The following is a 14,094-nucleotide window of genomic DNA, read 5'->3' on the forward strand; positions in this document are numbered from 1 at the left end:
AAGGAGGAAGTGGAAGTGGTAGCAATTCATATAACAGGAGTGTTCCTATGAAAGGACGGATTGTTATGGCGTTATTAGTAGTTGGTGATTTATTTGTAATTTTATGCCCAACCCACATTTACTATGACATCCAAACTAGGGTCTGCAGCCTGGTTTGCTTCTCTATAGACATGCCGAAAGATAAGTCTTATAGTAAAGGTGTTTTTCATCCTAATGCAAATCTCGATTGTGTTCTTTATCTTCCAAGGGGGTTTCGTCTTTTGGTTGAGGCATGAAATCACCAATTTTGAGTCTCCTTCAATAATGACCAAAAATTGACAGAACTTCATTGCCATCTTAATAGCCTCCCAAGCTGCCCACACTTCAGCTTGATTGATTGTACAACATCCAATCTTGACAGCTTAACACAACCAAGATGGTTGCGGGCAATAAAAGCAATAATACAAGGACCATCTAAGATATGAGAGGCATCAAAGTTGATTTTAATGCTATATTGGAGCGGAGCAGTCCAGATGATGGGCTTCCAAAACTTAGGAGGGGAATCAATGTCTGCACCTTTTTCATTTTCCAAGAATTCCAAAAATGAATGCATGGCACGTTCAAGAATTACTTGAGGAGGGCTCACAATGTTATCAAAAATTTTTTGATTTCGATTTTTCCAAATAACCCACAAAATGAAGGCTATTTTTCTTTAACAAGAAACTTTTTATTATTTTTGTTTGACAGTCTGACCCACCAATCAAGAAGGTTTTGGTCACTATCTAACGGACCCCTAACGGGTCACCGAGGATAGACTAGATTTGGTAGGAGAGAGAACAATGCTTGAAAATATGGTCTAAGTCCTCTTCCTCACCACAGAAACTACAAGCTTCATCAATATCAAAACCTCTTTTCCTCAAAAGCATCTTATAATGAAGCTTAATTTGGAAGAGAAGAAATAGAAAAGTTTTGATTTTTGGAGGGCATTTGATGTTTTAAATGATATCAAGTCACTTTATTGAGTTATTAACCCCGAGGATTGAGGAGCATTTCAGCAAATAGGCTGACTTGATAGAAAAAACTCCTAAAGGGTTTCCATCCCAAATAATTTTATCTTCAAGCCGTTTAGGAGAAATAAAAATGGATTTGATTTTTTCCTAAACATCGTTAGGGACAATTGCGCGAACTCTAGATTCATCCCAACATTCACCATCTAAGTTGATCAAATTTGATACCATAATATTTTCATTTTCCTCATTTTCAATAGAGATTATTTCTGATAAAGTTTTATTGATAACCCATTTGTTGTGCCAAAAACTAATTGTTTGACCATTACCAACTTGGTACCTAATACCTTTTTTCAATAGAGTGGAGAATGCCTTTCCATGCCCAAGAAGATCCATTTTTAGGTTTAATGTCCCACAAAGAAACACCTTTCATATATTTGCTTTTAATGAGTTTAACCCAAAGATTATTTTATTCGTTCAAAATTTTCCATCCTAATTTTGCAAGGCTTGCTTTATTTACTTATTAGAGATATCTAACTCTTAAGCCTTCCCATCTTTTGGGAGTACAAATGTAGTTCCATTTCATTAAATGCAAGGGTTTCTCTTCCCTTCATTCTTTTTCCATAAAAATTCTCTTTGAGCTCTTTCCAACTCCCCAGAGTATTATTTAGAATTTTAAAAGACCTCGTGATATATTGGGGCATCATGGAGTTAATCAATGTAAGTCTTCCTTTTAAGGAAAGATTTTTTTTTTTTCAATTTACAAGGCCAAAATATTCTTTGTAACTCCATTGCAATAGTGCTGGATTAAAAACGATGGAATCATGACTTTTAGATGCATTACCGTTTACAGCAGCTCCATCTTGCGTCTCTTCATTTGAGGTGAGGCTACGATTCACGGTTTTAGCGCAGCGCTGCTCCAACGGGAGTAGCTGATTTTTGCACGACACAAAGACGCTGCAGCTCGATCCTCGTGCTCCATCGCTGAGACTTTAACATTTGGGGGCCACGATGGAGACCGTGTAATGTGCGTACTTTGTACACCGCATCGTGTCTAAATTCAGAGTCGGACTATCAGGATTCAGGACACTACTGGATGGGATGGCTTAAATTTGAAACCCGTATTTTTACGTGGGCCCAGTTCAGTTAACCATCAGATCTTCTCGCAAGAAAGTTGTTATCGGTGCATCACGCTATATTTAAGGCCTTAAGGGAACATGGTTAGCCATTGAACTATGTCTCTTTCCTCCAATCTCTTCATGGCGATGCGATGCTGAGAGCAATGTTTTAAAAGCCGATTTGGGCTGACCATCGATTTTTAGGTCGATAGTTCAATCATTTAGTTTCAATGGATGATTTATTCTAAAAATTTTAAAATTAATTAAAATAAAAATTGTCAAAACTGTAGGGCTGTTTATAAGAAGACCCAATCCGATCAAACTGACCAATTCGGACCGATTCAACTCGAGTTGGCTGGGTTTTTTTCAGCACCGGTCAGTTTCGGATTGTAAAAAATCATAAACCGATGTGAAAACTAAAACCAACCCGAACCGAATCGACTTAGTATTTAGTAGTTAGTTCTTACTTAATAGTTACAACCTATTTAGTTCCTACTTAACTAAGTTGTCTCTATCTTATTTACAATCTAACTTAAATTCTAGTCTTCTAGTTAGAAATGACATTAATGGTAAGTATTGTAAAACAACTAGACAAAAAAGTTTTTTGAAAAACTGAATTTAGGATAAAATAAAACTGATTACCTAAATAATTCTCAAGCCGAATGATCCGACCGTCTAAATCAATAACAACGGTTTGAAAACATTGGCTGAGAGCACCTGTAATTAATGCGTTCTACCCGTTGCCATCACATACCCATCTCAGACGACTGATGTGGAATTCTTGTTAGACATAGGACCACGTGATATTCCACAGCAACCGTTTGAGATGAGAATCTTGGACAATTAGATTATTTCTGTTCTTTAATAATAGAGATATTTATTCTATGTGGATATAAGTCGTCATCATCATAAATTCATAATCAGACTTGTGGGCCATTCAGAGTCATTTCCAACTGCTTCAAAATTTAATTAATTAGCATGCCTACGCTTCTTCTAGCCCCTGGTGATCCACCATTAAAGGTGATTTAGGCGGTATTTGGCATAAATGATGTTGCTCTAGAAAATGGTGATACATTAGTTTTATGTTGGAAAAATCGGTGTTTCAGAAAATGATAATATGTTTAAAATCATTTTTTCATAAAAAATGGTCTTTAAATCACACTTTAGAAATCAAGAATGCTGAAGAAATGATGAATTTGACATTTTTTCAATTTAGAACTTGTTGTCAATGAAGACATGATATAGCAATGACGTAGACCTCCTATAATGGACACCAGTGCTAAAAATAGATATAGAGCACCGGTACTAAAAGGAAGGTGTTGTTATTGCCCTAGGAAACGTAACAATAACATTTTCAAACAAAAAAATACCATGTTCTTAAAAAATAATACTTCCAACCCACACATATATATGCAGCATCGTTACTTAAACTGTGTACTTTATACGTGTCTAAATCATCTGATTTCACTTTCATTTTATTTCCAACCACTTGATGCCCGGTTGTTTGTTGGGAAGTGATTTATGGGATAAATGGTTTTTATCTATGTTCATTTCTCAGATAATGTAAACTGCGTAAGTGAGATGGTTTCTTAAAAGATCTCTAATATTTGTGTGAAAGCATGGTGACGTTAATCTTCAACCAATTTTTCCCATCCATAGGTGAGTGATTTATCCATCTACGAAAAGAGTAAAACTTACCTAAGACGAAGAAAGTGACTCAAAAAGTTATTACAAGGGAGGTTCACTTTCTATAGGTCCTACATATCATGACAAAAGAATGGGAGGAAGTTCTATCCCCGTAACCAACTCTATTAATAACTGATTAACTCTAACAGAGTTCACTTTTGAGCTATGATACTGTTCTAGGGCATGGTTAAAATAGAAAATCATGATCTTAGATGTACTCCATCAAAGGCTTTCATGTAGTAGTTTCAGAGCAGGGGCGTTAGGCAGGCCACGATATATGGATACAAACTGATTTGATGATTTGATCATAATATAGGGTATGGGTTTGCTTCTCATGTCCCTAAGTGTATTTCTGTTAAAAGACTGGTTTTACTTGTTTTGAAACAATTACGACCAAGACCAACTAATTATGTGCATGTATATTGGCATATTACGAAGAAACCCCAGTTTAATACCTATTTTTTTATGATATATTTTTAATATGATAGTATTATGATATCCAAATGTGTCAAATTAACTAATAAGTAGGTTTATTGTCAAATTATAAGTTAAAAACATAACTATCAAAACATTTCAAATAAAAAATCTCTCTCTCTCCAATTTGTATTGATCAACCCTAAACGTAATGGCAATACAACACCACTGTACCAAACACCTCCTAAGTTAGGGTGCTTAAAATAAATTATTAGTATAGTAAAAAATTAAACATAAACGTCTTTTCATATTTTTACTCTTATATTTAATTTTATGGTATTTATAACTACAGGCCTGGAACCTGGCCCAGTCCTAGTCTTATAATTTCAGGCCCGGGGTCTGTGCCCGATCCCAAACTAGAGCCCTTAAGACAAGTTATAAGCCTGGATCAGGCCTGACCAAATCTGGATTGGCTCCGTACAGAGTATATTTCACACGGTCACACACTCACACCAACCTCATAGTACTCAGTCGTGCACAGGAAACATTTTCTGTACTTGTACAGTTGTATGTTGTCAGATGTTCCCAATGCAGGACTGCAATGTTGGTGTGAAGCATGCTCTATGAGGAGAAAATCTGATCTTGGCACAACCAAACCCATGGTCATCCAACCTAATAAGGGTTAGGGTCAATCTTAATCAAGTTTTGGGTTGAGGTGAACCTCTCCTCATCTATCCCATTGACATGGCACCATTTAGAAATTTGTATTGTTAGGGGTGCAAGTCGGGTGGGCTGGGCTGGGTTTAAGCTCAACCTAGGCCAACCCCAAGATTTGGGCCTAAGGCCCAATCCCGAGAATGAAGTCAAGCCTGAAAGCTGAATTGTCCAACAGCAGCAGTCGGGGTGGGCAGGTGTTTCATCTTCTTCTTTGGGGGGGTTTGGAACAGTAGGTTGTGAAGCTGAACCTGAACGAACCGAGTTAGAATTCGCAACGGACCCAGTATTGCAACCCGATTTGTTCTTTGACATTGACGAGTTACTGAAGACCTTGTCTGACCCGCTTACACCGGAAGAACCAACCGATCTGAACATTGATCATCACCAACAACAGCAGCTTGGCCGAGGGTCTCAGAATGGCGGAATCTTGTTTGAATCGGCCGCAGAGAACCCACTGGAGTTTCCATCATATCATCGCGCTCTTACTCGACCTTTGCAGTCTAGGGCGTGAATAGTTCTCAGGAATCTCTTTGATATTTGGCCAGCCGCACGATCGACCTGATGAAACTCAATTTAATTAACACTGTACAGATGTACTAATCAAATTGGTTATATATATGCTATGTAAATTTTATTTTAATTTCCTGTTCTTGGTCCAGTCCGAATGAGCTGCAGACAACATCATTTATACCCGGCTAAACTATCTATCACGGTTGAACACACCAGTGCTCACTGTAGTTCATCCTGATGTACATAATTTTGTTTCCAGCTAATCCGCTCCCTGCTTGGTCAATATCATTGAATTGTTGTGAGAATTTTTTTTGCATGTTCTTTTTATATCCGATTTTATTTTAATAAAAGATTGTTATATCCAATAAATTACTGCTAATTCTCATTCTCATTGGTGTACAGCTAGATTTTTTAATCAGCTTCATTGCTCATATCTCTTTTTTATTTTTTTTGACAAAAAGAGGAAACTCTATTCATATAGAAAAGATAACATGCGGCGAATGTTTGTAGTTATGTAAGTTAAACTTGCCCTTACACGATATATAAGCAAAAAGATGGGCTATCTGATTATATTGTCTTAAGATATGAACAAAATATATAGATTCAAACAAGTCTATTAGTTATGTCAGATGACTTCTATGCAGCTGCTCGAACCAGTGAGTTACTCGGTCTGTATTTATAAAATCTATTAGGGCAGCATTATCTGAATGTACCAAAAGATGTGTTATGTCATTAGAGAGGGCCACAAGTAATCCACTTAACAGGGCTCAAATTTCAGCATCATAGCTGGTGAGTAGGGGTGGTTGCGAGTCGAGCATTTCATGAGTTATTCGAGCCCAATTTACAGGTTCGATTGATAAACGAGCCAAGCTCAAGCCTAATAGAGCTCAGCTCGTGAGGCGTCAAGGTTCAAATTGAGCTTGAGCTTGAAAATAAAAAAGATTTTTTCTCAAATAAAAAATATTTTCATATATAATTTTTATTTTTATAAAACATTTTTTTCTCAAATTGTGCTTGAGCTCAAGATTCTACTTCGAACCGAGCTCTCGAGCTCGAGCTCGAGCCTTATACTTCTTAGGTGAGTCGAGCTCAAGCCTCATACTATTCATCTCGACTCGATTCGAATCCACCCCTACTAGTGAGAGCCCAAGAGGGCCTACCTTCTGTAATGGTATTGTTCATTGGCATGTTGGAGGATGAACCCTCATCCTGCATTACCTGAATCTGGATCAAAAGAGCCATCAATAAACGAGGATGGAATATTACTGTAAGATAACAGTTGAAGACGAGGTTGCATTGGCCGAGATGATGGGTACTCAAATTGGTAATTTAGTGCTGAATTTACCACATGTAAAGGGTCTTGAATGATATTCTCTACTTACAAGAGTCTTTTGACGGGCTAAGCTAAAGCATTCAACTAATCCCAATTCTCTTACATGTGTACCGAACAATTGATGTCTCTTGTACGTGATTGCATGGACTACAATAACAAGTTTCTATATACAGCTGGATTACAATGTTGGAGAGTAAATCAATGTTTTAAAAACTGATCCATAACCTGAACCGCTTTGACCACCGGTTTTTAGGTCAATGATTTGATCATCCGATCAAATGGATGGCCTTTTTTAATTAAAAAATAATTAAAATAAAAAAAAAAACAGACAAAAAATCATCAATAATTTGACAATTTAACCACCTAGGTCAATGTATTATTGACCAAGTCAACGTTGTTTGGTCTAGGAACAGGTTAAGGATGAAACAAGCCCGGATTAGTAATGATTTGAAAAACACTGCAACAAATAGCATGGAAGTGTATTCCTATCCCACCTTCAAGACTAATCAGTTACTTTTGCACCCCCATATTTGTAATCGGGTTCCTCATAGACTCGCTAAACATGCTTTGACTTGTTATTCAGCGCACACTTGGTCTGTAGCATCTACTTTTTTTATTCCTTTTTTGGAATCTGATGTGACTGAGTAATTGCTGAATAAATTAGCCTTCAGACATTTTCAAAAAGAATAGCATGGAAGTAGAGTGGTGAACAATCTTAATAGCACTCCAAATCTCCAACTATTATTAGATCGTGGATGGAAGGAAGTTTTGCAATTGGCGAATGTGAAACAATTGACTAATGTAATAAAGAACTATAGTCAACAAACCGCTGACTTGGGCGGTCAAATCATTCAAATCATCCAGCATTTTTTGGTTGTTTTTAATAGTTTTTAATTTTTTATCAGAACAGACCGTCCATTCGATTCGAATGATCATACCGTCCGACCCAAAAACCAGATCTTGAACGGTTCATTGTCGGTTCAATTTTAAAAACCTTGACCTCATGTATTAGTTTATAAAACATGTAAAAGGACAAAAAACATTTATATTAACAGCAACCCAGGGGGATATGTGTATTCAAACTTGTATTTGTATGCCTTATTAATCAAGTAGTTTGGCATAAAAAATAAATAAAAACTAAATAAAATGATAAATTGACTGCACTCCACCTCAGATAAATTGACTGCACTCAAAAGAATCAAAAAAATCTGTTACCGACAAGACACTACAGTCTGAGATGATCTTGACATATGTTTGCAGGTGTCTTGTGGGAGGCTTGCGGGTAGCGTTATGGTGACATATCTAGACTCTTTGACTCCGAAGTCTAAACGCATCCAATGTTGTATTGGGTTGATAAAGTAATCAAGGCTTTAACCAATGTTGGATAGTCCCTTACCCCAGCCTCACCCCTAATAAGTTCCAGTCTTTTGAAAGAAGAATTCAGCAGCAAAGTTTGATGGCTCAAGGTAGGGGTGTTCACGGTTTGGTTAACTGAATTGTAGGCTTATTTTTGGAACTGAATTGGTATTATTGGTTTTTGCAAGTTAGTAATTGAAATTGAACCAAAGCCGATCAGTTAACTAGTTGATTGATTTGATTCATTGATTTTTTGTTTTTTTTTTTATATTTATAATATATTATAAAAAATATATAAAGATATAATAAAAATCAGAAATATATATAAAATATTATAAATAATAAATATATTAAATATTAAATATTATAAATATATATATATATATATAATGTGCATAAATATACCTAAAATATATAAAAATATATGTATATCGGTTGGTTCGGTTAACTTTCAGTTTTCTATATTGGTTAACCAAAACCAAATTGGAACCTTTAGTTTTTTAAAAATACCGAATCAATTGGTTCGGTTAACCAGATTTTTAGTTTGGTTTTGGTCGGTTTTCCAGTTTGATTCAATTTTTTGGTTTTTCTTGCTCACCCCTACCTCAAGATAATGCAATATTTCTTCTTCATCTACCACACAAATTCCAAACTTTGCTTGTTCTTGCCCACATTGAAATATTAGGAATGGCAATGGGGCAAGGTGTGGCCAGGTTTCGTATGTCCTATCTTTGACTCCCAACCCTATCAGGCCTAGAAATCTTAACCCCATCCCCTTTCCCATGGGAATGGGAATCCCTGAATTTGCCCAGCCATGCCTTGTCATTCTTGCTTACATACTTATAAATATATTTATTTATTTGAGACACATCTAAAATTTTGTATTATATAATATAATACACTTAACCCCAATCAGTATAAAAAAAGGGATAAGTGAACTGCAATCCACCTCAGAAATCTGAAATTGCAGCCCCCTCCTAATCTATTAGTAGTCCTCCCCTATAAATTGCATCCTGCCTGTGGATTTGGCATCAATCCACGGTCAGGATTCAGTCCACCCCTAGAAATCTTATCTCCACCCAAGGGGTGGACTGAACTATAAAAACCCCTAAAGAAACCCACCCCTAGGATGGGATGAGGCCCCCAAAGGAATGGGTCAAATTGCCATCCCTAACTAAGGGCCCGTTTGGTTCACAGGAAAAGGGTATGGAATTGGCCGATTCCAACTGCTTGGTTGGGTGGAATCGGAATCCCATTCCCATTGCTGCTGGAATGACATTCCCCCATTTGAGGAAATGGTCATTCCCTGCCCCTCCCTTGAGAGCGAAATTCCATTCTTGCTGATTTTAATTCTCATTCCCATTCCTATCTGAACCTAACAGACTATAGGAATGAACCATTTTGATTCTGACTACAAACCAAACAGACCTTTAGAACATACATAAAGTCCACAAAAGTATAACTCCGCATTTTTACAGCAACGAGAGAAATCCAATGCCTTTTGAGAATAGGGAACTCTTTCCACTATATTCTGATATTCAAGTCATTTGACTCAGGCGAACACATCACATGGAAGGTATAAGAAGTTTTTCCACAATCCAAAATCAACTCCCCTTTTAACCTTTTTCAAATACACTTCAAGGCAATTGGAGTTGAACCAACTTGCCTCAACTACCTTATTAAAATTATTAGAGATCAAAATCAATAAGTTTCAACTTTTCTATCAAAAATTACATGGGCATGTAGCTCAAATGGTAGAGCGCTCGCTTAGCATGCGAGAGGTATAGGGATTGATATCCCGCATCTCTATTTTTATAAAATTTTAAGGTGCCGAGTAAAATTTAGGGTTTAAAAAATGGGTTTAGAGTTGATTAAGTGTATTAAGATATAAATTTGATGTTTCTATCATAAATGTTAACACCAATCCCATGCATAAGTGTTATCTGATGTGATATGATAAGATAATTTCTCAAAAATTTATATCGATAAATCCCAAAGGTTTCTAGTATAAGTAGCAATGGTACCAAACAAAACCATTATATTCCATATATGTGGTCTACAGTACTTTTATAAGCTAAGGCATGCAACAAACATATGTGAATACTTAGAATTGCTCAAAAGTTTAAACCATTTAATTCATGAAATTAAGGCTTAGGGCATGTTCCTTTCCACTTTAACTCTAATCTCTTAGGCTCCATTTGAAAAGAGTACAAATACAGAAATGTAGAGCACAAAACCTTTTTATTTTGTATTATTTTGTATATATTTGTATTTGTACTCTTTCCAAACTAAGCCTTAAGAGAAAAATGGGTGTTTCATTTTTCTTATCTTTTACCTTTAAAGAGAAATCTCCAAATTGAGCCTAAACATTTAATTTAGAGATTCCAATTATGCCTTTATAGTTTCAAATGATGTTTCGTAGGTTCTAATAAAGTTGATAAAGGACACATGTGAATCGCACTCTTCTCGATCATTTACTGAACCATTGGAAAGTGCTCACGGTGAAATATTAATGCATATGTTAAGCTAAAATAAACTAATGTAAGAAGACTTGTGGCTGACTGGCATGCTAATTCCATTTTGTATAAAATAATTACTAACCCTATAAGTTATGCAGTTAAGTCCTAGTTTGGGAGTATAAATATAAATACATTCAAAATAATACAAATTAGATGGTTTTGCACTCTATATATTTGCATTCACACTCCTTCCGAGCCTAAGGTCATGTTTGATTGCAGTGCAATTTTATTTGCACTAGTACAAAGGCATAGAAGTGTAAAGTTCACCTCACACGGTCACACCAACCTCATATCGCTTTCATCCATGCACTGGGAACATCTCTCATACTTGTATGTTATCGTTCATGGGAGATGCTCCCAATGCACGATTGCAATGTGCTGTGATATCGGTGTGAGGCGTTTTCTATGAGGAGAAAATCCAATCTCGGCACAACCAAGCCCATGATCATCCAACCCAATAAGGAACTGGGTCAATCTTAATCAGGTTTTGGGTTGAGGTGAAACTCTCCTAATCGAACCAATTGGCATTGCATATTTTGTATTGTTATGGATGCAAGTCAGGCGGGTTGGACTGGCTTTAAAACTGAACCTGTGGTCAAGCTTGAAAGCTGAACTGTCCAACCAATGCCTAATCAGAATTGAAATTTAATGCATTTGGGTTGGGGTCAAGCCTAGGCCGGGCTCAAGTAGGTCAATCAGTCCAATCTAAAATTCAAAATAAAATAATAAATATAGGCAGGTATCCATGATTTATCCAAAATTAGCATGCAAATATGCCTGTATGCATACAAATATGTATTTATAGATGCATATATGTATATGTATGTACGTCGTCAGATTGAACTTGGGTTAGGATAAGGTAGGGTCAAACTTGGATGAGTTCAGGCTATCTGAAGATTAGGCCCAGGCCCGACAAAAAAAAAAAAACTAAAAATAAAGCTCAAAATTTTAGACTCTTTCCAGCCCGAAGAACAAAAAACCAAGCCTAATCCGTATAAAACTGTACACTGGGTCTAGCCGGGCACGAATTGGGCCGCCCAAATTGAACCGCTATGTATTGTAGAGGTGTGTTATACATGTGGGATGGATCAGCTCGGGTCCGTCGGTTTGGGTTGATGTTCACCATCCGACTTGGCCACTTCAATGAACATCATCCTCTCTACTCTAAATCATACGATTGGATGTCTAGATATTCCTTGATTTATGTTACCACCTTGTATAAACTAACCACTAATGATCTGACCGTCCGATCACAAGTCTATTTTTGGATTGGATGGTCCTAGGAATTATTGGAAAAAGAGGAGCCCATCCGATTGAAGAGACATGAATTGTAACGGAATTAACGGTAGAGATGGTTACTCTACCAACTACCAAGTACTGTAGTCAGTACTCCTAATTCCTAATTTTATGATGAGTAATAAGTGATTGTATTTTACCGTTGATAAAATCTTGACCGAAGAAGGGCAAATTCGGAATTTTGTATTGTTCACAAGACGTAGGCGCGTAGCGTAAAGATAGACGAGTCCGAAATTTTGTAAACAGTTGTTCATCGAGGTTTTCTATTTCCAAATTAGGACTCAAAATCAACTCAGCTCATGTATATGTATCATCATCTCTTTCCCTCCGGTGCAAATAACAAACTAGTCTTTCGATTGATTCCTTCGGCAGAAATAAAACTTTGATTTTCTCATTCTGAAACTCTCAAAACCCTAGCTCTCGCATTCTGTCTCGCTCTCTCGCAATCTTTCTCATTTTTTCATTCTCACTGTTCTGTCTTGAACTTGTAGTCAGTCAGAGTAATCGTGATCAGTCTACAATTCTTGATTGCGCAATGGGTCGTAGAAGGATCAAGATCGAGAAGATTGAGTGCAAAGAAAAACTTAATGTATGTTTTTCGAAGCGAAGAACGGGATTGTTCAAGAAAGCGAAGAAACTAGATGATCTCTCCGGTTCCAAGACTGCGACCATCATCTTCTCTCCCGCTGGTAAAGTTTTCACGTTCGGCGATCCGGTAGTCGACTCCTTAATCGACCGCCACCTCCTCCTTCATCACCATCAACCGCAACTTCTTAACCAAAGCAGTGTAGCCATTGAAGATGATAACGGAAAAGTTGATTTGAACGATTCTGAAGATCGGATGCGAGAAATCGAATCTTTGTTGATGAGAGGCAAGGAGAATGTAATGAAACGTGTATTGGAGCAACAACAGAAACAGCTTGCTGTGCCTTCTTCTTCTTGCTTTCAGTCAGCCTTGCTTCCGAATGAATCATTATCTGGAATTTCGTTTTATTCGTCAAGCTCATCACTGGAAACTTTTGGCGTTAACGGTTTTGAGAATCCGGTTCAACTCGAGCAACCTGAATCAGCGAGCGCAGGTGTTTCATCTTCTTCTTTGGGGGGGTTTGGCGCAGTAGGTTGTGAAGCTCAACCTGAACGAACCGAGTTAGAATTCGCAACGGACCCAGTATTGCAACCCGATTTGTTTTTTGACATTGACGAGTTACTGAAGACCTTGTCTGACCCGCTTACACCGGAAGAACCCACCGATTTGAACATTGATCATCACCAACAACAGCAGCTTGGCCAAGGATTTAAGAATGGCGGAATCTTGTCTGAATCGGCCGCAGAGAATACACTGCTCTTACTCCACCATTGCAGTCTTGGGGCGTGAATATCTCTCAGGAATCTCTTTGATATTTGCCCAGTCGCACGATCGACCTGATGAAACTTAATTTAATTAACACTGCACGGCTGTACTATCAAATTGGTTATATATATGCTATGTAAATTTTATTTTAATTTCCTTTTCTTGGTCAGTATCATAGAATTGTTGTGAGAATTTCTTTTTCATGTTCTTTACTTTTTTAACCTGTTAATGGGCCGGGCCGGGCTTTTTACTCTTCATAAAGAGGATTTTGTTAGGCCCGAACCCGAGGGCCTAAGCCCGAAGCCCGACTTTACAGAAGAAAGGACACACCATCGCTGAGTTCGCGTCAGAGAGAGAGAGAGAGAGAGGGGACTCACCGCCGCCAGTAACTGTATTCGCTGCCTCGCCGGTGTTTGAGTTCGTGTTTGAGATTTGAGAGAGAAGAACTGAGAGCTGAGAAGAGGAACGAGAGAGAAAGAGAGAGAGAGAGAGAGAGGACTCACGCCGATCTATTGGAGTTTACTGGTTGCGCCGATGAGTGTTTGCCGATTCTGTATTTACCTGAGAGTGTGAGGTTGTGAGTCACTGTGAGAATTGAGAAGAGGTTCAACAAGAAAGATATGAATCAGAAGAGGGGTTAGGATATTAGGGTTTTTTGGTTTAACCTATAGGTCAGGCCGGGTCGGGCTCGGGCCGTGCTTTTTTAACAAATCCCGAGCCCGGCCTGCAACATAGTCGGGCACGGGCTTTTAGGCCCAAGGTCAAGCCTGCTGGCCCAAATGTGTGTTCAAGTCTATCCGGGGACCGA

The sequence above is a fragment of the Nelumbo nucifera genome, chromosome 6 (genome assembly GCF_055504915.1).
Source record: "Nelumbo nucifera cultivar China Antique chromosome 6, China Antique-T2T, whole genome shotgun sequence".
NCBI lineage: Eukaryota > Viridiplantae > Streptophyta > Magnoliopsida > Proteales > Nelumbonaceae > Nelumbo > Nelumbo nucifera.